The sequence below is a fragment of the Macaca fascicularis genome, chromosome 6 (genome assembly GCF_037993035.2).
Source record: "Macaca fascicularis isolate 582-1 chromosome 6, T2T-MFA8v1.1".
NCBI lineage: Eukaryota > Metazoa > Chordata > Mammalia > Primates > Cercopithecidae > Macaca > Macaca fascicularis.
Genome location: NC_088380.1, coordinates 116,452,423 through 116,474,870, shown reverse-complemented (window position 1 = coordinate 116,474,870; position 22,448 = coordinate 116,452,423).

Genomic DNA, 22,448 nt, shown 5'->3' with positions numbered 1-22,448 from the left:
CCCGTGAGGTAACAGGAAGATTTTCACTTCACATCTCTTACTGACACCTAAATTGTTACCTCCCACCACTGGGATGCTGGAAACGAAGCTGGGGATTTAGAAAGAAAAAGCTATTCAATGCTTTCCTTCTCAAACAACGAGATGATTCAGAAAGAAGAAGAAAAACAAGAAAATTAAATACGGAATTACAAACTTTCCTGTACATGGCTCTGAATACATAGTAATTTCTCTGATAAACTTTAAGATTTGGCCCAGGGAAAATATTCACCCCATTATGAATGTAATGGAGTTCCTATAAATATGATACACAACCTACTAACTTGCATACCAAATTAGATGCGGGAGACATTGCTGAATCAGAAACACCTGTTCCTGAATTTCTGTAAATACATAAGCTATTGAATCAAAATGATCACCAGCAGTAGTAAATCATATCAAAATCAAGAAAGATACACCTTATGGGTGAACAGATACATCACCAGGCAAATTAAAATAATGATATATTACCACTGCTCAAATTTTCCAAACACAATTACACAGAGCCTCACATTTTCAATATCACCTCATTCAATTCCTTATTTTATTTGGCTCTAAGATGACCTTATCACTTGACCAAAGTGAAACAAAGACACAGTAGTCAGGCTGTGGTTTGATCAAAGGGAAAACTCCTGGGCTGAAAATCAGCAGAGCTCTCATCCTGTGTCATCACCACGCTGCATTAACTTGAGCAAGAAATGTCAATTATCTGGTCTATCCCTTCATCTGCAACACAAAGGTAGGAAAGGAAGGTAAAATAAGGTATTATGGGAAATTCCTTCCAGCTGCAGAACAGACTTTTAGCAGCCTATATAAAAAATTTAATTATAATATAATTTCCCAGGCAAGATGGATGAATAGGAACAGCTCCGGTCTGCAGCTCCCAGCAGGTCCAACCCAGAAGGCAGCTGATTTCTGCATTTCCAACTGATGTACCTGACTCATCTCCTTGGGACTGGGTAGACAGTGGGTACAGCCCACGGAGGGCAAGCAGAAGCAGGGTGGGGTATTGCCTCACCCAGGAAGTGAAAGGGGAAATCCCTCCCCTAGCCAAGGGAAGCCATGAGAGACTGTGCTGTGAGGAACAGTGCACTCTGGCCCAGATACTACACTTTTCCCACAATCTTCACAACCTGCAGACCAGGAAATTCCCTTGGGTGCCTATACCACCAGGGCCCTGGGTTTCAAGCACAAAGCTGGGCAGTCCTTTGGGCAGACACCGAGCTAGCTGCAGGAGTTTTTTGTTTTGTTTTGTTGTTGTTGTTGTTTTTATTTTTGGACCCCAGTGATGCCTGGAACACCAGTGAGACAGAACTGTTCACTCCTCTGGAAAGGGGTCTGAAGTCAGGGAGCTGAGTGATCTTGCTCAGCAGATCCCACCCCCATGGAGCCCAACAAGCTAAGATCCACTGGCTTGAAATTCTTACTGCCAGCTCAGCAGTCTGAAGTTGATCTGGGCCACTCCAGCTTAGTAGGGGGAGGGGCGGCCACCATTACTGAGGCTTCAGTAGGCAGTTTCCCCTCATGTTGCAAACAAAGCCACTGGGAAGTTCTGACTGGGCAGAGCAGCAGTTCTGACCATCACAGCACAGCAAAGCCATTGTAACCAGACTGCCTCTCTAGATTCCTCCTCTCTGGGCAGGGCATCTCTGAAAGAAAGGCAGCAGCCCCAGTCAGGGACTCATAGATAAAACTCCCATCTCCCTGGGACAGAGCACCTGGGGGAAGGGGCAGCTGTGGGTACAGTTTCAGCAGACTTAAACGTTCCTTCCTGCCAGCATTGAAGAGAGCAGTGGATCTCCCAGCACAGTGCTCGAGCACTGCTAAGGAACAGACTGCCTCCTCAAGTGGGTCCCTGGCCCCTGTGCCTCCTGAGGGGGAGACACCTCCAAGCAGGGTTCAACAGATGCCTCATACAAGAATGCTCTGACTGGCATCTGGTGAGTGCCCCTCTGGGACGAAACTTCCAGAGGAAGGAACAGGCAGCAATCTTTGCTGTTCTGCAGCCTCTGCTGGTGATACCCAGGCAAACAAGGTCTGGAGTGGACCTCCAGCAAACTGCAGCAGACCTGCAGAAGAGGAGCCTGAATGTTAGAAGGAAAACTAACAAACGGAAAGCAATAGCATCAACATCAACAAAAAGGGTGACCACTCAAAAACCCCATCCGAAGGTCACCAACATCAAATACCAAAGGTAGACAAATCCATGAAGATGAGGAAAAGCTAGCGCAAAAAGGCTGAAAATTCCAAGATCCAGAATGCCTCTTCTCCTCCAAAGCATCATAGTTCCTCATCAACCAGGGAACTAAACTGGACAGAGAATGAGTATGATGAATTGAGAGAAGTAAGCTTCAGAAGGTGGGTAATAACAAACTCCTCTGAGCTAAAGGGCATGTTCTACTCCAGCGCAAGGAAGCTAAGAACCTTCATAAAAGGTTACAGGAACTGCTAACTAGAATAACCAGTATAGAGAAGAACATAAATGACCTGATGAAGCTGAAAAACACAGAACTAGAATTTCATGAAGCATACACAAGTATCAATAGCCAAATTGATCAAGCGAAAGAAATGATATCAGAGATTTAAAATCAACTTAATGAAATAATGTGTGAAGACAAGATTAGAGAAGAAAGAATGAAAAGGAATGAACAAAGCCTGCAAGAAATACAGGACTATGTGAACAGACCAAAACTACGTTTGATTAGTGTACCTGAAAGTGATGGGGAGAATGGAACCAAGTTGGAAAACACACTTCAGGATATTATCCAGGAGAACTTCCTCAACCTAGCAAGACAGTCCAACATGCAAATTAAGAAAATACAGAGAACACTACAACAATACTTCTCAAGAAGAGCAACCCCAAAACACATAATCGTCAGATTCACCAAACTTGAAATGGAAGAAAAAAATGTTAAGGGCAGCAGAGAGAAAGGTCGGGGTATCCACAAAGGGAAGCCCATCAGACTAACAGTGGATCCCTCTACAGAAACCCTACAAGCCAGAAGACAGTGGGGGCCAACATTCAACTTTCTTAAAGAAAAAATTTTTCAACCTGGAATTTCATATCCAGCCAAGCTAAGCTTAATAAGTGAAAGAGAAATAAAATCCTTTACAGACCAGCAAATGCTGAGGGATTTTGTCACCACCAGGCCTGCCTTACAAGGGCTCCTGAAGGAAGCATTAAATATGGAAAGGAAAAACCAGTACTAGCCACTGAAAAAACACATCAAAATGTAAAGACCATCAACACTATGAAGAAACTGCGTCAACTAATGGGCAAAATAACCAGCTAGCATCATAATAATAGGATAAAATTTACGCATAACAGTATTAACCTTAAATGTAAATGGGCTAAATGACTCAACTAAAAGACACAGACTGGCAAATTGGATAAAGAGTCAAGACCCAACGGTGTGCTGTATTCAGGAGACCTATCTCATATGCAAAGACACACATAGGCTCAAAATAAAGGGATGGAGGAAGGTTTTACAAGCAAATGGAAAGCACAAAAAAAAGCAAGGGTTGCAATCCTAGTCTCTGATAAAACAGACTTTAAATCAACAACAACAAAAAACAAAGAAGGGCATTACATAATAGTAAAGGGATCAATACAACAATAAGAGCTAACTATCCTAAATATATATGCACCCAATACAGGAGCACCCAGAATCATAAAGCAAGTTCTAAGAGACCTATAAAGAGACTGAGACTCATACACAATAATAGCGGGAGATGTTAACACCCCAATGCCAATATTAGACAATCAACAAGGCAGAAAATTAACAAGGATATTTAGGACTTGAACTCAGCTCAGGACCAAGTGGACCTAATAGACACCTACAGAGCTCTCCACCCCAAATCAACAGAATATACATTCTTCTCAGCACCACATCACACTTATTCTAAAATTGACCACATAATTGGAAGTAAAACACTCCCAGCAAATGCAAAAGAATGAAAATCATACCAGTCTCTCAGACCACAGTGCAATCAAATTAGAACTCAGGATTAAGAAACTCACTCAAAACCATACAACTACATAGAAACTGAACAACCTCCTCCTGAATGACTACTGGGTAAATAACAAAATTAAGGCAGAAATAAATAAGTTATTTGAAACCAATGAGAACAAAGACACGATGTACCAGAATCTCTGGGACACAGCTAAAGCAGTGTTTTGGGGGGAAATTTATAGCACTAAATGCCCACAGGAGAAAGCAGGAAAGATCTAAAATTGACACCCTAACATCATAATTAAAAGAACTAGAAAAAAGAAGAGCAAACAAATTCAAAAGCTAGCAGAAGACAAATAAGATCAGAGCAGAACTGAAGGAGACAGAGACATGAAAAACCCTTCAAAAAAGTCAATGAATACAGGAGATGGTTTTTTTTAAAAAAGATTAACAAAATAAACTATTAGCCAGATTAATAAAGAAGAAAAGAGAAAAGATCAAATAGATGCAATTAAAAAATGATAAAGGGGATATCACCAGTGATCCCACAGAAATACAAACTACCATCAGAGAATGCTATAAACACCTCTACACAAATCAACTAGAAAACCTAGGAGCAATGGATAAATTCCTGGACACATACACCCTCCTAAGACTAAACCAGGAAGAAGTCGAATCCCTGAATAGACCAAAAACAAGACTGAAATTGAGGTAGTAATGAATAGCCTACCAACCAAAAAAAGCCCAGAACCAGAGAGATTCAGAGCCAAATTCTACCAGAGGTACAAAGAGGAGCTGGTACCATTCCTTCTAAAATGATTCCAAGCAATAAAAAAAGAAAGACTCCTCCCTAACTTGTTTTATGAGGCCAGCATCATCCTGATAACAAAACCTGGCAGAGACCCACACAAAAAAGAAAATTTCAGGCCAATATCCCTGATGAACATCGATGCAAAAATCTTCAACAAAATACAGGCAAACTGAATCCAGCAGTAAATTAAAAAGCTTATCCACCAAGACCAAGTCAGCTTCATCTCTGGGATGGAAGGCTGGTTCAACATAAGCAAATCAATAAATGTAACCCATCACATAAGCAGAACCAATGACAAAAACCAATGACAAAAACCATCTCAATAGATGGAAAAAAGGCCTTCAATCAAATTCAACACCCCTTCATGCTAAAAACACTCAATAAACTAGGTATTAGTGGAACGTATCTCAAAATATTAAGAGCTATTTATGACAAACCAACAGCCAATACCATAGTGAATAGGCAAAAGCTGGAAGCATTCCCTTTGAAAACCAGCACAAGACAAGGATGCCCTTTCTCACCACTCCCATTTAACATGGTATTGGAAGTTCTGGTCAGGCAATCCAGCAAGAGAAAAAACAAAGGTATTCAAATAGGAAGAGAGGAGGTCAAATTATCTCTGTTTGCAGATGACATGATTCTATATATAGAAAAATCCATTGTCTCAGCCCCAAAACTCCTTAAGCTGATAAGCAACTTTAGCAAAGTCTCATGATACAAAATCAATGTGCAAAAATCACAGGCATTCCTATACACCAATAATAGACAGAGAGCTAAATCATGACTGAACTCCTATTCACAATTGCTACAAAGAGAATATAATACCTAAGAGTACAGCTTACAAGGGATGTGAAGGAAATCTTCAAAGAGAACTACAAACCACTACTCAAGGGAATAAGAGAGGACACTAATGAATGGAAAAACACTCCATGCTCATGGATAGGAAGAATCAATATTGTGAAAATGGCCATACTGCCCAAAGTAATTTAAAGATTCAATGCTATTCCCATCAAGCTACCATTAACTCTTTTCACAGAATTAGAAAAAATTACTTTAAATTTCATATGGAACCAAAAAGATCTCATATATCCAGGACAATTCTAAGCAAAAAGAACAAAGCTGGAGGCATCAGGCTATGTGACTTCAAAGTATACTACAAGGCGACAGTAGTGAAAATAGCATGGTACTGGTACCAAGACAGATATATAAACCAATGGAACGAAACAGAGACCTCAGAAATAACCACACACATCTACAACCATCTGATCTTTGACAAACATGACAAAAACAAGCAATGGGGAAAGGATTCCCTATTTAATAAATGGTGTTAAAAGAGCCCATATAGCCAAGACAATTCTAAGCAAAAAGAACAAAGCTGGAGGCATCACACTACCTGACTTCAAACTACACTACAAGCCTACAGTAACCAAAACAGCTTGATACCGGTGCCAAAACAGATATATACACCCATGGAACAGAACAGAGGCCTCAGAAGTAACACCACACATCTACAGCTATCTGATCTTTGACAGACCTGACAAAAACAAGCAATAGGGAAAGGATTTCCTACTTAACAAATGGTGCTGGGAAAACTGGCTAGGCACATGCAGAAAACTGAAACTAGACCCCCTCCTTACACCTTATACAAAAGTTAACTCAAGATGGATTCAAGACTTAAATGTAAGACCTCAGGCAATAAAAACCCTAGAAGAAAACCTAGGCAATACCATTCAGGACATAGGCATGGGCAAAGACTTCACCACTGAAACACCAAAAGCAATTGCAACAAAAGCCAAAATTGACAAATGGAATCTAATTAAACTAATTAGGGAAAATTTTTGCAATCTACCCGTCTGACAAAAGGCTAATATCCAGAATCTACAGGGAACTTAAACGAATTTACAAGAAAAAAACAAACAATCCCATCAAAAAGTGGGCAAAGGATATGAACAGATACTTCTCAAAAAAAGACATTTATGCAGCCAACAAACATATGAAAAAAAGCTCATCATCACTGGTCATTAGAGAAATGCAAATCAAAACCACAATGAGATACCATCTCATGCCAGTTAGAATGGCGATCATTAAAAAGCCAGGAAATAACTGATGCTGAGAGGATGTGGAGAATTAGGAATGTTTTTACACTGTTGGTGGGAGTGTAAATTAGTCGAACCACTGTGCAAGATGGTGTGGTGATTCCTCAAGGATCTAGAACTAGAAATACCATTTGACCCAGCAATCCCATTACTGGGTATATGCCCAAAGGATTATAAATCATTCTACTATAAAGACACATGCACACGTATGTTTATTACAGCACTATTCATGATAGCAAAGACTTGGAACCAACCTAAATGCCTTTGCAGTGACATGGATGAAGCTGGAAACCATCATTCTCAGCAAACTAACACAGGAACAGAAAACCAAACACCACATGTTCTCACCCATAAGAGGGAGTTGAACAATGAGAACATATGGGCACAAGGTGGGGAACATCACACACTGAGTCCTGTCAGGGGGTAGGGGGCAAGGGGAGGGATAGCATTAGGAGAAATACTTAATGTAGATGATGGGTTGAAGGTTGAAGCAAACCACCATGGCACATGTATATCTATGTAAGATACCTGCACGTTCTGCATATGTATCCCAGAACTTAAGAGTAATTTTAAAAAAAGAAAAAGAAGATCAAAATAAACAAACAAAATTTTATTTATCATAAATTAGCTCCATAAGGCCTTCTTTAGTAAGAGATATTCAAATACCATGTTTATATACATTTTATTTTTATTTTAAAAAGTAATTAGTACATATTAATTGCCAATTGATTCCTATAAATATTTTACTTTAATTTATATTTGAAATCTACCTTTATTTACTTTATTTACTTAATCTACCTCTATCTACTTAAGGCTAAAAATTAAAATATGCTGGACTCCAAGAAGGCCGCTTAGTCACAGTCTAAATAAAAACATTAATATGCCTCTCCAAAAGTTTCTATCAAGAGAAACTAGACAAGCATAAGAGTATCAGAAGTCTTTCTACATTCTTGGACGTTCCTAAATGTTGCTCCAAGGTTATACCGCTGACCTGTGAACACTGTGGGGGCTAGGTGAGCCTACTTCCCACATACTCAACAATCTGAGTAAAAATTTTGACTCCCCAAAAACTTAACTACAATAGCCTGCTGTTGATGAGAAGCGTTACCAATAACATACAGTTGCTTAGCATGTATTTTTTATGTTATATGTATTATATACTGTGTTATTACAACTATGTAAGCTAGAGAAAGAAAATGTTAAGAAAATCATAAGAAACAGAAAATACATTTACTATTCACTAAGTGAAAGTGGATCATCATAAAGGTCTTTGCATTTGTTTACATTTCTCTCAGTTGTAAATAGTACCTGTATAGTCTTTGTTTGTGTACCTAAGTTTTAATAAATTTTAAAATTTTGTCATATATTCCTGTATATTTTATAGCACTAAATGATAAAACAGACTAGTATCTACACATATTTGATGGATTCACGGCATATTAAACCTTTCCTTCTTTTTTTTTTTTTTTTTTAAATATTTCCAGGCTGCGGTTCATCTGTGAATTTTTTCAGATTATTGAAAATTTCCAAAACGCATTCTACTATATTTATTGAGAAAAATCTGCATATAGGAGGAGTTTGAACCCTCACAGTTCAAACTCATGTTACTCAAGGGTCAACTGCTTTTGTATTTTGTTTTCTACATGGAAAAGGTGTTCACAGAGTCATCAGACACAGGGAAAAGGACTAGCCCACTTGATTCTCCTGACGCACAGTTCTGTGATGAGTAACTTTTCTAGATATTCCAAATCAAAACTTACTGCACTAAGGGCATATGAGGAAAGGTGGTAGGCATTCCCAGTTTTAAAAGACAATCTTTTCTTAGAGACAGTAAAAAAAGATCATTAGAGAGTTGTCTAGAATAGAGATAAACAAATGTTCTTGCTCAGACCCAGTGTGATGGTTAATTTTGTGTGTCAACTTGCCTGGGCCACGGTGCCCAGATATTTGTTCAAACATTGTTCTGCATGTTTCTGTGAAGGTATGTTTGGATGAGATTTACCCTTAAATCGGTGGACTTTGAGTAAAGCAGACTGCCCTCTATAATGTCGGTATACTTCATCAATCAGTTAAAGGCCTGAATAGAACAGAAAAGATGACCTCTCTGGAGCAACAGGGAGTTCTGCAGCAGACAGCCTATGGACTTGAACTACATCATCAGTTCTCCCTGCGTCTGCTGCCTGCTGGCTCACCCTGCAGATTTTGGACTTGACAGCCTCCATAATTATGCAAGCCAATTCCTTAAAATAAATCTCTCTATATAAACATCCTATCAGTTCTGTTTCTCTGGAGAATCCTGACTAACATACCCAGGTTCCAATCTCAACTTGGCCATATGCTTGTTGTCTGGTGTTGGGTTAGTTACTTAAGTCAACTGAGCCAAGATCCCCTCATTTGTAAATTGGGGAAAGTAATGTGCCTGTGTCCAAGGGGTGCTGTGAAGATTAAATGTGATTGTGCACCTGTAGTATTTAGTATAGTTTATAACAGGAGTTGGCAAAATTTTTCTGCAAAGGGACAGATAGTAAATATTTGAGATGTTGCAAGCCAAGATGCAATGTCCTCAACTCTTGAACAACTGTTCTCATGGAAATCTTTTTTTTTTTTTTTTTTACATTTAAAAATGCAGAAGCCATTCTGAGTCCATGGATCATACAAAAATAGACAGCAAGTTGGATTTGACCCACTGACCATAAGTTTGCCAACCCGTAGTTTACAATATGTATTAAACATGTATTAAATAATGACTTCTTGCTTCCCTAAAACATCAAAATTATGAAATAAATAGCATTTGTCTCCTGGGCCCAGAATGCCCTTTCTACAGTCTTTTGCCCTCTTAATGGCACCTTTTCTCTGTTTCTTTTGAAGGGGCCTAGTAGCCATTCTCCTTCTTTATATTCTTTTTGAGATCTGAGAAGAAACGGATGTTTTTTAGGATTCCTCTGTCACTTTTTTTTCCTAGGGAAATGTTGTCATATTTTGTCCAAATTCAGTAAAGTGGTGACAGAAGAGTCACATGGTATGCCTTCTGTTCACTCTGGAATAAGCAGAGACACTCATCCTCTCTTTGGTGGAAACTTTTCAATGACTGATTTCTATTCCTGACAAAAAACAGTTACCACAGGCACCCTACCTGGGACCCCAGGTTAGATAAAGCATAGGAAAAGTTTTGATGAAAAAAGCGTACCCACTCCCCACTGTCACTCCCTGGAGCATTTGCAGAGTTCCACTAAGTCTCTCTAGTATCAGTTTCAGAAGTAAAGGTTGAATCACCCACCAACATTTCAGCTATACAACATCTAATATTTGGACACAGACTGAAACCTAAAGAAGTCCCATTCCCCCCCCATCCCCCGTGTTCTTCCCATTGATATTTCTTTTTTTTTCCCCATTGATATTTCATTTCTCCTGACAGTACACAGCCTTTTCCCAATTTTGTTATTGTGAAAAACTTTAAAGATACAAAATGTTCAAAGAATGGTAAAAACAAATACAAATATAGCAGCCATCTAGATTCAGTAAAGCTGCTAACATGTGGCCCTATTTTCTTTATCTATTCAGAACACAGTCTCAGCCAAGGGCAGTCAGAAGCATCCTAGAGTACGCCATCGTGAAAGCAGAAAAGGACTCACAATTGGACCAGATTATGTAAAAAAACGCTGTCTAGGTGAAGTAAAGTCATCTGCACAGAGACAGAGTTCTCAGTCTTCAGATCCACAGATGCACACATAGGATTGAACCTGATCACATCAACGTTTCCAGAGACAAAAGAAGTTACATGCTTATCAAAATAATCTTGTGAACTATATACTTTGACAAAAACGGTGGGATAAAAAAATTTACATTGTCCCGTATAGTCAAGAGCAATGTTATAATGAACAAGAAGTAGCTCTTCTTTGTCAGTTAATGGAGGAATATTTGAACTGGAACTCGGGGCAGCAAGGAAACGAATTTTTCTTAGCATAAGTCAAGGGAATAGGGTTGCAAATATTAAACTTATGTTAATGGGAGAAATATGAATCACTCAACAAACCAGACAAAGTTTTTTTTTTTGTTTTTTTTTTTTTTTGAGACGGAGTCTCGCTCTGTCGCCCAGGCTGGAGTGCAGTGGCTGGATCTCAGCTCACTGCAAGCTCCGCTTCCCGGGTTTACGTCATTCTCCTGCCTCAGCCTCCCAAGTAGCTGGGACTACAGGCGCCCGCCACCTCGCCCGGCTAGTTTTTTGTATTTTTAGTAGAGACGGGGTTTCACCATGTTAGCCAGGATGGTCTCCATCTCCTGACCTTGTGATCCGCCCATCTCGGCCTCCCAAAGTGCTGGGATTACAGGCTTGAGCCACCGCGCCCGGCCCCAGACAAAGTTTTGAAATAAGTTCAGTTGTGGAGACAAGAACTGAGTAAGTGTTTGCTTTTGAAATGTTATGGGGAAAATCAGGGGCAATCAAAAGTGGAAGTTCGGCCGGGTGCGTTGGCTCACGCCTGTAATCCCAGCACTTTGGGAGGTGGACGCGGGCGGATCACGAGGTCAGGAGATGGAGACCATCCTGGCTAACAAGGTGAAACCTCGTCTCTACTAAAAATACAAAAAAATAGCCGGGCGTGGTGGTGGACTCCTGTAGTCCCAGCTACTCGGGAGGCTGAGGCAGGAGAATGGTGTGAATTCAGGAGGCGGAGCTTGCAGTGAGCCGAGATAGCACCACTGCACTCCAGCCTGGACGACAGAGCGAGACGCTGTCTCAGGAAAAAAAAAAAAAAAAAGTGGAAGTTCATACTATTTCACACACAAACACACCACGACCATCATTATTACCCCTTGATTCCTGGCACTCCAGCTCACACTTCCTTCTCCCCAGGAGGCCAGCTTACATAGACACAAAGACACACAATACTCACTGCTACATGGCAGGATTTAGGAAGCAATTCTATTCCTTACTTTGTATAGCTGCTGAGTAATAACCTTTGAATATCTCCTATGGTCCAGGAGACAAAGAGTGAGATGGTACCCAAGCATCTACTGATCTGATAGGGCCAAACTGAACATTCTGATGCAACTAGAGAGATGATAGGGTGAATTCTCAAGACTTTCCTCTGTCCTGGAGTGTAGCTAAAGACACTCCCTGTTCAATACGGATTTCACTACATGGGCTACAACTTACCTTTGAACAAACAATTTATAGAATTGATTTATCTCTTTCACACACACACATGCACACACATGCGCGTGCGTGCACACACACACACATAATTAAGTCCATTGCTAACTTTCTTTTTTGCTGATTCTCCTTGTAGCAGTTATTCAAAACTTCAGACACTTCATAGCAGCATCCCAAGAAACAGGATCAGTTCAGGAAAGTTGAACCCCTGTCCCAATTTGGCAGATCACCCTGATTCACATTTTTTAATTCCCTCACTTACTGAGCCAGTCAATCAACCAGTGTTTATTCAGCACCCAGTATGTGCTAGGCACTCTGCCAGATGCCACAGTTATAAAGAACAAGCTGCTGCCCAAGGATTATGCAATCACTTGAACAGTTTGACAGAAAACAGAAAATAACCTGTCAACTTAGTTACCCCTGAGGAAGACCAAGCCACACAACTCAATTCAATAAGTCAGAAAGAAATGGTAATTATATGGAAGTTTTTTTCAAAGGCAACTGTCATTTATTCTGTGCTAACTTGATGTCGGGAATCATAGACACAATTCTGGTTTACCTTTTATAGATATGTGTTAGTAGGTATCTTTATAGTAGGTGTCTTTAGGCTTATTCCAAAACCACTTTGTGTTTGCCTCTGTTTTTATTTATTTTATCCCACCTTAACACATGTGATTTTGGGGTATTTCATGCTTCATTTCAGTCTGCTTGAAACCACTTATAGAATAGGCAGGGTATAAATAAATAAATCCAGGCATTGCCAAACTTACACAAATGTTCAATTCCCAGAAGGCCTTGCACAACTTGAATTTTTCATAAATCAAAAAAAAAAAAAAAGCTTTCCTACTTCTTTAATATTTTAACCTTCTATTCTAAATAGGCCTTCTTAGGCTAAGGAAATGTCCCTGCATTTTGACTACACTTGATCCTTTCCCTGTCACTATTAAAATGGGAATATAGAGGGAAAGTAATAACCCAGATAACACTGTGGTAACATGAGCTAGTTCAAGGAGAATCAGCACTGAAGCTGAAACAGCAGGAGACTTGAAGCAAAGACCAAACAAGCTGTGCCAACTTTGTGCACCCACTTTAAGATATTCTTCATCTTTGTGTTTCCAATCATACACCAAAATTTTCCTCATCTCTAAAATGCTATTATGTGCTTTACAATAGCACAGGGAGGTAGTGGCATAAGAAACTCTCAGATTCCTGCCATAGGTGACCTCATTTTATATATCCATGACTTGCACTCACACAGAGATTACTCTAAATGCTTTTAGTAGACATTGCAAAGAGCTCCTGGGGCAAGCACTGTGTCTTATACACAGTGCAGCCTTCCAAAACCTAGCATAGCATCTGGCCTACAGTCAATACTTGATCAATGCTCAGGATTAAGAAACTATGCGGGATACAGGTGACAGCTCATTCAATCAGAAGTCTCATATTGTTGGTAGACCCTCTGCTCTTTCTGAGTTTTCCTTGGAGATATTGTTTTGACCCTTAATGACTAGAACCAATTCAGGGAAATATGAGGGAATAAGAAATGTATGTTCAACATTCAATGGTATGTAAATGAGTTTTATTCCTCAGAAATATTTTACTGATAATGTTTGCCTGAAAGTATATTTTCTTAGACTGGAAAGATTCTAACTTCTCTGAGCAAGTTCCAGAAATGCTGCAAAGACGATGAAGTTATCATAAATTGTTTCCAGATGTCACCTTATTAATACCAGGGTAAGCTTGGATGGAAAAGAAGGGGTAGGGTGTAAGAATGAAAAGAGAGTTTCTATTTTCATAAAATTTTGGAAGAAAATGTTCAAGAAAATGATTTAAATGCTTATCCTTAATTTAATCAAAGTATTATTTCCTATATAAATTTTCAAAGGTGTGACTTTCCCTTTATAAATGTCATTTGATTCAGTGTGATCACCACCTATGGAGATTTAAGGCTATGTATAGATGACTCAGGACTTGCATGCTTTACAAACATTAAAGAAGCTAAAATGTTGATAAAATAATTTTTAAAGCTGATTACAATTTAAACAATTTAGTGATCCCAAATCAAGCTGCATTAATAATGGAAAGTTCTTGTGGAGCTAAGAGTAAGTGGCAAAGATTGAGAGAGCAATTAGGTTAAATCAAGAGTAAGCTGGACCTTTTGCAATTGAATTGCCTACTTGTCCTGCAAAAGCAAAGGAAGTTAGGCCTTTTCGATAGGGTTAGAGAGTGAGCTGTTCAGATAAGGTCAGAATGTAGACCCCAGCCTAGCAAGCCCTATGTGAAGGACTTAAACACTCATTGGCAGCCTTTTCATAGCCTAGGAATTTGAGGTAAGGTTTACTAATGTTTAATTCACCTACATTCTATATCTTGTGGCTGTTTGGAGTCATTATGATCAACTCAAGGAGACTAAGAATTCTTTGCTTAGTCTTTGCTAATTCTTTGCCAATCTAAGCTTCACTGTCAGATTGGTCAAAACTTCTGGTCCATTCTCTCTAGACCCAGAGGTAAGATTAGTGTTCCCAACATAGATCAGAGAAAAGAACCATTGTGAGCCAAAAACCATTCTTGGAATATTTTTTTGCTAGGTTCACACTTAACGGTCTTGGAAGTAACTACCAAGAAGCATGGTGAACAGTCAAGAAGAATCTTAAGGTCTTGCTTTAGAAAAAAAAAAAAAAAAAAAAAAAAAAAAAAAGCCTATTTTGAACTATTTACATTGAAAATTACACCACAGTTTTTAATGTTAGATTTGCTCACTCTTTTCTTGTCCCTTAATAGACAAGAGAGAGAAAGAGACAGCGAGCCAGAAAGAGAGAGAGAAAGAGACTGAGGCTTCTTATGGGAAGTTTTACAGGCATGCATTTATTCATGAAATATGTATTGAGTGACTATTATGTGCTGAGGCTAGTGCTAATAGTGCTGAATGAGACAAAAATACAATGCTTGTCCTCAGGAAGCTTACACTCTAGTGACAAAGAAAGATATTGAAAAAAAAATCAACAAATTTGATGGGGTGGGGAAAGAGGGTTTCAAAAGTTGGACAGAGTATTAAGAGCATAAATAAAAAGAAAATCAATCTCTTCTGTGGTCCAGAAAAGTATACGGTGTTTAAGTTGAAATTTGAAGCTAAAGAGTTTATCAGATGAACAGTGGGGTAAAGAGTATCCCAGGCTAAGGAAATGCATACAGGCTCTTAGAAGCAAGAGAAAGTAGGGTGGACTCCAGGTCTAGAAAAAGTTCAAAGAAAGTAGAATACGAGAACAAAGAAGAGGCTAAAGAGTTAAGCAGTGTCAGGTGCTGAACTCCTGATAAACTACGGTAAATAATTCCAGATTTCATCCTAAGTGCCTCAGAAAGCTACAAGTTGGGAAAGGCTTATTGATAACTTTTCAAATCATTTCCAGAGAAAAGATAATTACTAGTGATGGTACCCTGTGTCTCCAGACATGTTTCAAACATAGTTTTCATTTAAAATTTTGCAACTCATTCACATATTTGAAAAAATAATAAAGAAAACACCAAAGGAGTGGTTTCCTATAAATCAAATTCAAGTGCAAATGTTCCCACTAACTTACCTTTCCTCTTTAACATCCCTAATTTGTAATGTTAGCTTTCATTAGGAAGCTATGGTAATGGCTGAAAATCAAAATACCAATAGAATCAGATGTGTTTTAGGTATTATGATGGTGAAATGGCACTGGAGTTTTTGAGATCCTCATTGTTCAGCTCCTTCCATGCTTCAGGCACAATCAAGAAGTAAAGAGAGACCTAATCCTATCAACCAGAACAATTCTTCCCTCAGGATAGTCATTAAGTCAGGTGCAAAGTGAGGTGTTTTAACTTCTAACCTCAAGGGCTACAGTTAGAGCACTGGAGCAGTCACTTGGAAATCTCAGCTTTCACCAGCTGTATTTATTATGCTTATGTTATTTATTCTTCCAGTTTCCCTTCCCCCAGGGAAGGACTCCCAAAACACGAATATTTTCCCATCCTGCTTATAGAGAAATTCCTTTCACTAACGGACAAAACATTTCATTCCATATACAATGCTTAGGAGCCAAATGCTCCTGGAGGAAGTAAGGTTTCCAGTTTAAATCTTCAAAGGAGGCTTCTCCATAAGCCATCCCAGGGCCCTCAAAGATCTTCCTTTACTCTGAAAGCCCACCCTACTGTGTAAATTGAGAGTAATCCTTTCCTTGTGCAGGAAGGGATTGCAAATGAGGAAGGAAAGATTCAAGGGTACTGAGCCTCCTGGGGATGGGAGGGGAGAAGAAACAGAAATGTTTGTCAGGAGTGTGGCTGAGAAAAGACTCCTCCTGTCTTTCCAGGGGTAGCCCTCTAAACAGACTACTTGTTTGGTTATTTCCAAGAATATCCTCCAACAGAACAAGAAACACTCAGGAGATTTCCCCACCTACCTGCAAGGTTTATGCCAAGACTATTATGGCCATTGAAGGGGAACAAAGGCATAAAATAATGTTTTGCCAGGAAATCAAAGGAAAAGAAAAAAGACTGCATCACTATAATTAGGTATTTGGCTTCACTGTATTTCAAATTGAGGTTTCCAATACAGTTTTGTTCTCTTCTTGAAAGGGCTAATTATACTGATGTTTCCAAAGAAACACGTGATTGTTACAGTGGTTTTATTAGCATGTTTTCCAAAGAGCTGGTAAGAATTAAAAGCAAGACCAGTTCCATTCAAAAAATATTTGGTCGTTTTATTTTCAAACTCTGAAAGTAGGAGCATTCATATTTATAGATCCCTCTGTACACATAGAAATGTGCAGAGAAGCAGCCAATGTCTGCCTTTGGCTTTACTTCCAAGGAAACTGGAGGAATTACTCATGCACAAATAAGTACAAATAGCTGTCTTTGCAATCATACAGAACAAACTTATGAAAATACAGAGATTTCAAGTGGTATCAATGCACAAAGGCATGTATTTCTTTAGTTGTTTATTAGATTTATGAAATTGTGCTTTTCTGTGATGCAGACTCTTCAGGGAGCTAGTGCAAAATAATGTTTAATTAAAGTAGATAGCAAACAACATTGAATTCCATATTAGCATCAGTAACTCATCACAATAAAAAGAAAGTTTTTCTCACTAGGGCTTTGCCAATCAGGGCAGGCAGAGAAATTTCTACAAATGAGGACCTTCCATGGGAAATTTCTGCTCCCCTTTTCCTGAAGGCTGAATTTCTAAACTATACCTGGAATGCTTCAAGTCAGGCTAATTGTGATTATGGCACATGGGGAGAGGTGGTGGTCGAGTTATTTAGGGACTTAGAGGCCAGTGTCTTAGAATTGCACTAAGAACAGAAAAGGCAGCTTGAGCATGCAGGGTCCTTGTATCCCTGTAGCTCAACCCATTTAACAGTCAAAGAATGACATTGCATATTCCCAGAGGATCCCAAAGGTACAACACTCACACTCAAATTGTAACCAAATACTGATAGACTCAGGGAAAATTGATGGCAATGTAAAATCACATACAATGTTACACACCATACCTTCTCAGTCCATTTTAAACTTTAGGTACTAATTTACAAAAGCACCCTCCTGATCATCTCAGTCTTCGGTTGAATAAAAAAGAGCAAGAGATCAGCAGCCATGTGGGCAGTAAAGACAGCAACTACCAACGGAAGCAAAGGATGGGGGTGAATTGAATTTAATCAGGAATGAATTGCCTGATGATATAAACTGAAATGGTGCAATTCTTTTAAGTTCTAGGACTGTTAAGTTATTCAGCTCTATTTGAGATTCAGTCCATTTTTGGAAATAAGGACTTCTATTGTTTTTGCCTTCCCAACAATCATTCCTCTCTTTTCAATTGTTATTAGGGGAGCTTCCTCTTCTTACACTCAGAACCACTGCAGTGTAAGGGTATGACTAACCCACCCATCTCCAGCTCCAGCATTAAACACTTGACCCATGACTGGTCAGGAAGAGTTGCTGGACCCCTCGGCCACAATAATTGGTTCAGAAATGCACATACACTCAAGCATCATGGGCCTATAAGAGCATGAGAGTAAGTCACTGGGTTTTGTCACAATTAGGCAGAGTTTTCCTTGTAAAGGTAGGGAGATTGCTAAGCTAAGGAGATATGAGCTAGAAGACCTGGATACAGGTGTGGCCAGGGCTAGATAAATTCTTATTCTAGTTAAGCCAGTTTGAATTGGTTTCTCTTGCTAGCGACCAAAGAAGAATTGATTGACACAGGAAGGGAGCTGGTATGTCCACAGCACCTGATACAGGTATGCTGGACAGAGTTCTGGCTGGGAGTCAGGCCCTTAAGACCTCATCCTCACTCTGTTACTAATTGCATGATTATGGGTGAATCCTGGCCTTTCCATCTGTTTGAAATTTAGTTTGAAAAAACTAAAAATTGGAAGTTCTAAACTTTCTTTAAACAACTTTTTTTCAAATCAATTCTTATTCCAAGTTCCATTATCTGAAATAAATTCAGAGCAGCAACAATAAGAGTATTCCTGGAGCATGTACTCTGCAGGTGCCTCAGTTCTAAATGCTTCATGTGTATTTCACTTATCTTGATCTTCACAAAATCCTCTAAGGCAAGGATAGCTATAAATTCCATTTGATAGATAAAGAAACTAAACAACAGAGAGATTAAAACTTTCCCAGGATCACACAGCCATGCCCAATGAGTCTGGGATAGGACTCTGGCCCCAAAGTCTGTGCTCTCTACCACTCCACACTTCACCAAAGCTCCTCTAGCTGAAGTGGGGTAGGCAGACTAGAAACCCACCTCTGAGGCTTCACTAGAAAATAATAGCACTTGGATGAGCTTGATAACCACAAAATTCCACGACTTTTAATATTTATTTCAGCTTCAAATATTTGCATACATGTGTACTGAGCATGTTGTGCAATGCCAGACACGTTTTGACATACCAGTCCTAAGATAACCTGGAATAATGTTCTGAGAACACCTCTGCTAAGCTCCAAAGGGATTGTCCCACCTGGGTAGCCTCTAATCCCATTTCTGGGGCAGCAGGATGTCTCAGAGCCAATTGTCAGGAAAACCATAAAAGAGAGAATGTTTGACCTCTGACACTATTGTACCTCCTTCTACTTCACATCATTTCATCTACAGGCAAAATGAATTTGAGGCCAGAGACAACTCTAGAAGATGGTAAACCACCATTTCTATAGACCATGTTCTCTGCAAGACCCAGGCACTTGGAGATGTGTTTGGTGCACTCAAGGACTTGTGATAGAGGAATCTGGTCAATAGTTGGAAATATAAGACTAGAGGTCAAAAGACAGGAGGAAGCTGGAGATGTTCATTTGGAACTAGGTCATTGTTCATGTCATAGCTATAGTGAAATTGCTTACCAAGCAACAAGACCAAAAGAGCCAATAATTAGAATATTAATATTGTAGGGATGGAAAGAGGAAAAGGAATTAAGACAAAAACCAAGGGGAGTGTAGTCAGAGAGGTTAGAGAAATGTTTTGTTTCTAGGTGCACAGTTGATTCTTTCTTGTTTTATTTAATATTTTTCTCCTTCTTTTCTGAGCCCATGTTCTCATTCACATCAACTGGCCAATAAGTAGTCATTTATTAATAATATATTTGATATATGGTTTTACATATGCTTAAATGTATGGTCTTGTTTTTATTGGTGGTGGGGTTTTTTGACTGTTTTTTGTTTGCTTGTTTGTTTGTTTTTTGTTTTTGAAATAGAGGCCTACTCTCTCACTCAGACTGGAGTGCAGTGGCGCAATCAAAGCTCACTGCAGCCTCAACTTCCCAGGCTCAAGTGATCGTCCCACCTCAGCCTCCCTAGTAGCTTAGACTACAGGCACTTGCTCCATGCCTGGCTAATTTTTTCTTTTTTTCAGTAGAGATGGGGTTTCGCCATGTTGCCCAGCCTGGTGTCAAACTCCAGGCTCAAGCAATCCACCCACCTTGGCCTCCCAAAGCATTAGGGTTAAAGTATTAACCCTAACACTTTAGGATTACAGGCATGAGCCAACGTGCCCTGCAGGTTTTGTTTCATAAATATGTAAACCTTTAGATAAATATTATTGTAGTAAAATTTCATTTTATTTCCTACTTTTTCAACTTAATTTTAGAAAAATAAGAATTATTTCATGTTTTATATCAAATTTGTGGTTTTCTTCTCCCATATGGTATTCTATAGTTAGATCTATCATATTTAAATCATCCATTCCCATAATGATGTGCACTCAGGTTCCCTCTACAAGCAGACATGCCTGTTTCTGCTTCACATTACAGTACCTTCTCATATCAACTGGAAGATAATTATTGTGTATATTTCTAATTTTTGATCTCTCTGTTCCATTCATTCTGGTTCTCTTCAGGGTGTTCATGATTTCCCTTTTTTCTTGGCTATGCTGTTCACTCTGTGATTACTTTGCCTGTGACTCTTCCTTCCCCTGGAAGCATCAGCTATTGTTGTTGGTGATGTGTTCACAATCTGGGTTTGATCACTCCTGACTGCTTTCTGCTTAGCAAGTGGCCCTGCACCTAGGAAACCTAAAGGGAAGGAATGCCTGAAAGTGGGCCAATCAGTCTATCCTTGTGCCTGTCTTCTCCTAACCCTACCCTACTCCTAGAATGAAATAATCTCAAGATATCCTACAACTACAAACAGCGCTGGGGCTGGAATATTTTCCTATTCCACTATGGAGAGAAAAAAGGAAAGTGCCCTTTAGCCATTCCTGGAAATGTGACAGAGAGCAAAGTGCACAGTGAAGATTCTCCCCAACTGTGGCAGCTGACCCTTCCCTACCTCTGCTTGTCACTCCCTACACATGATGTCACAATTGTATCCTCTCTTCCCAGGGTTTATTACAATGTTTGCTTTCATTTTTTAGACTTCTACAAATTCTTTTACTACTGAGGAATCTCTAGGGTAGAGCTAGGGAGACAACTGGCAGGTTGTGTTCATTGACCGTCCAGTCAAGACCAGGACACAACCTCAGGCCTGGATTTGTCTCCCCACTAACTTTGAGTCTCTTTGAAAGTAGCTGCTGGATCACTATATATACAAACTCCCAACTAGCTCAATGTCTAGCAAATCAAAGACAACTAACAAAAGTTTGTTGAATGTTATGGATTGAATTATGGCTCCTCACATAAAAGATATGCTGGAGTCCCTGTCCCCAGTATCCTGGGATGTGAACTTACTTAGAGACAGGGTCTTCCCAGAGGTAATCAAATTAAAGTGGGCTAATTGGGGTAGACGTCAATCCAATATGATTGGTGTCCTTATGATTAAGAGGAAATTTGAACACTCAGACAGACACACATAGAGGCATAACTATGTGAAAAGACACAGGGAAATGATAGCCATCTACAAGCCAAGGAGAAAGGCCTTGAGCAGATCCTTCCCTCCCAGCCCTCACAAGGAACCTATCACTTTCAGCCTCCAGAACTATGAGACAACAAAGTTCTGTTGCTTAAGCCACCCAGATTGTAGGACTTTGTTACAGCAGCCCTAGCAAATGAATACATTAATTGGATAAATATATGAATGTAATAAACAAAAAACAGAATGAAGACAATAATACGACAGTATGAGGGAGAAGAGAATTTCAAGGAGGAGGATATAACTTTCAGAGCTAGATGCTGCAAACAGTTTAGTAGCATGAGGCAGTAAAATGTCCTTTCGACAGGACAATTAGGAGTTCTGTTTTACTTTGTTTCTTAACATTCTCAGTGAAATCAGTCTTAGTGGGATGGTGGAGGCAGAGTCCGATTACAAGGGGAAGAGAAGTCCAAAGAGACATAAGAAAGTAGGAGGAGAATACAATCTCTTAAGAGTTTGAAAATGATGGAATTTCCTTTAGGATGGAGAACTGAATCTGTTTGGGAGATGAAAGAAAGAAGCCAAAAATGGGAAAAGGTTGACAATACAATACTATATAATTAGAAAGTATAATACACTGCCTTCTCTAAGCTGCCTCTCTGCTTTGGCATAAACCACAGCACTAACTACTTCTATTTTCATCACTACAATGCAGGTGGCCCTTCTCCTTGTCATATCAAGAGACTTTTCCTATTTCTTTCAGCCCTTGGACTACCTTTGCAACTATCTGTGTCAATAGACAAATTATTAAAGGAGAGATTTGCCTCCTATAGAACGCACTTTACCCTGGTCTTTGCATAGCCTCCACCCTCCACCTCTTCTTTTTTTTCAGAAAGTGAGTCCATCTGTGTTCCAATTCTTCAGCACTGGTTCATAAATTAATCCCTGCTAAAAATGGCAGCTAGCTGACTGGCAATGGCTAAAGGTATGATGGGATCTATCATAAACACACACACACACACACGCACACACACACACAGCTGGAAATCTGAACTATTGAAATCTAAAAGCCTGTCTCCAAAGAATCTAATTATAAACAA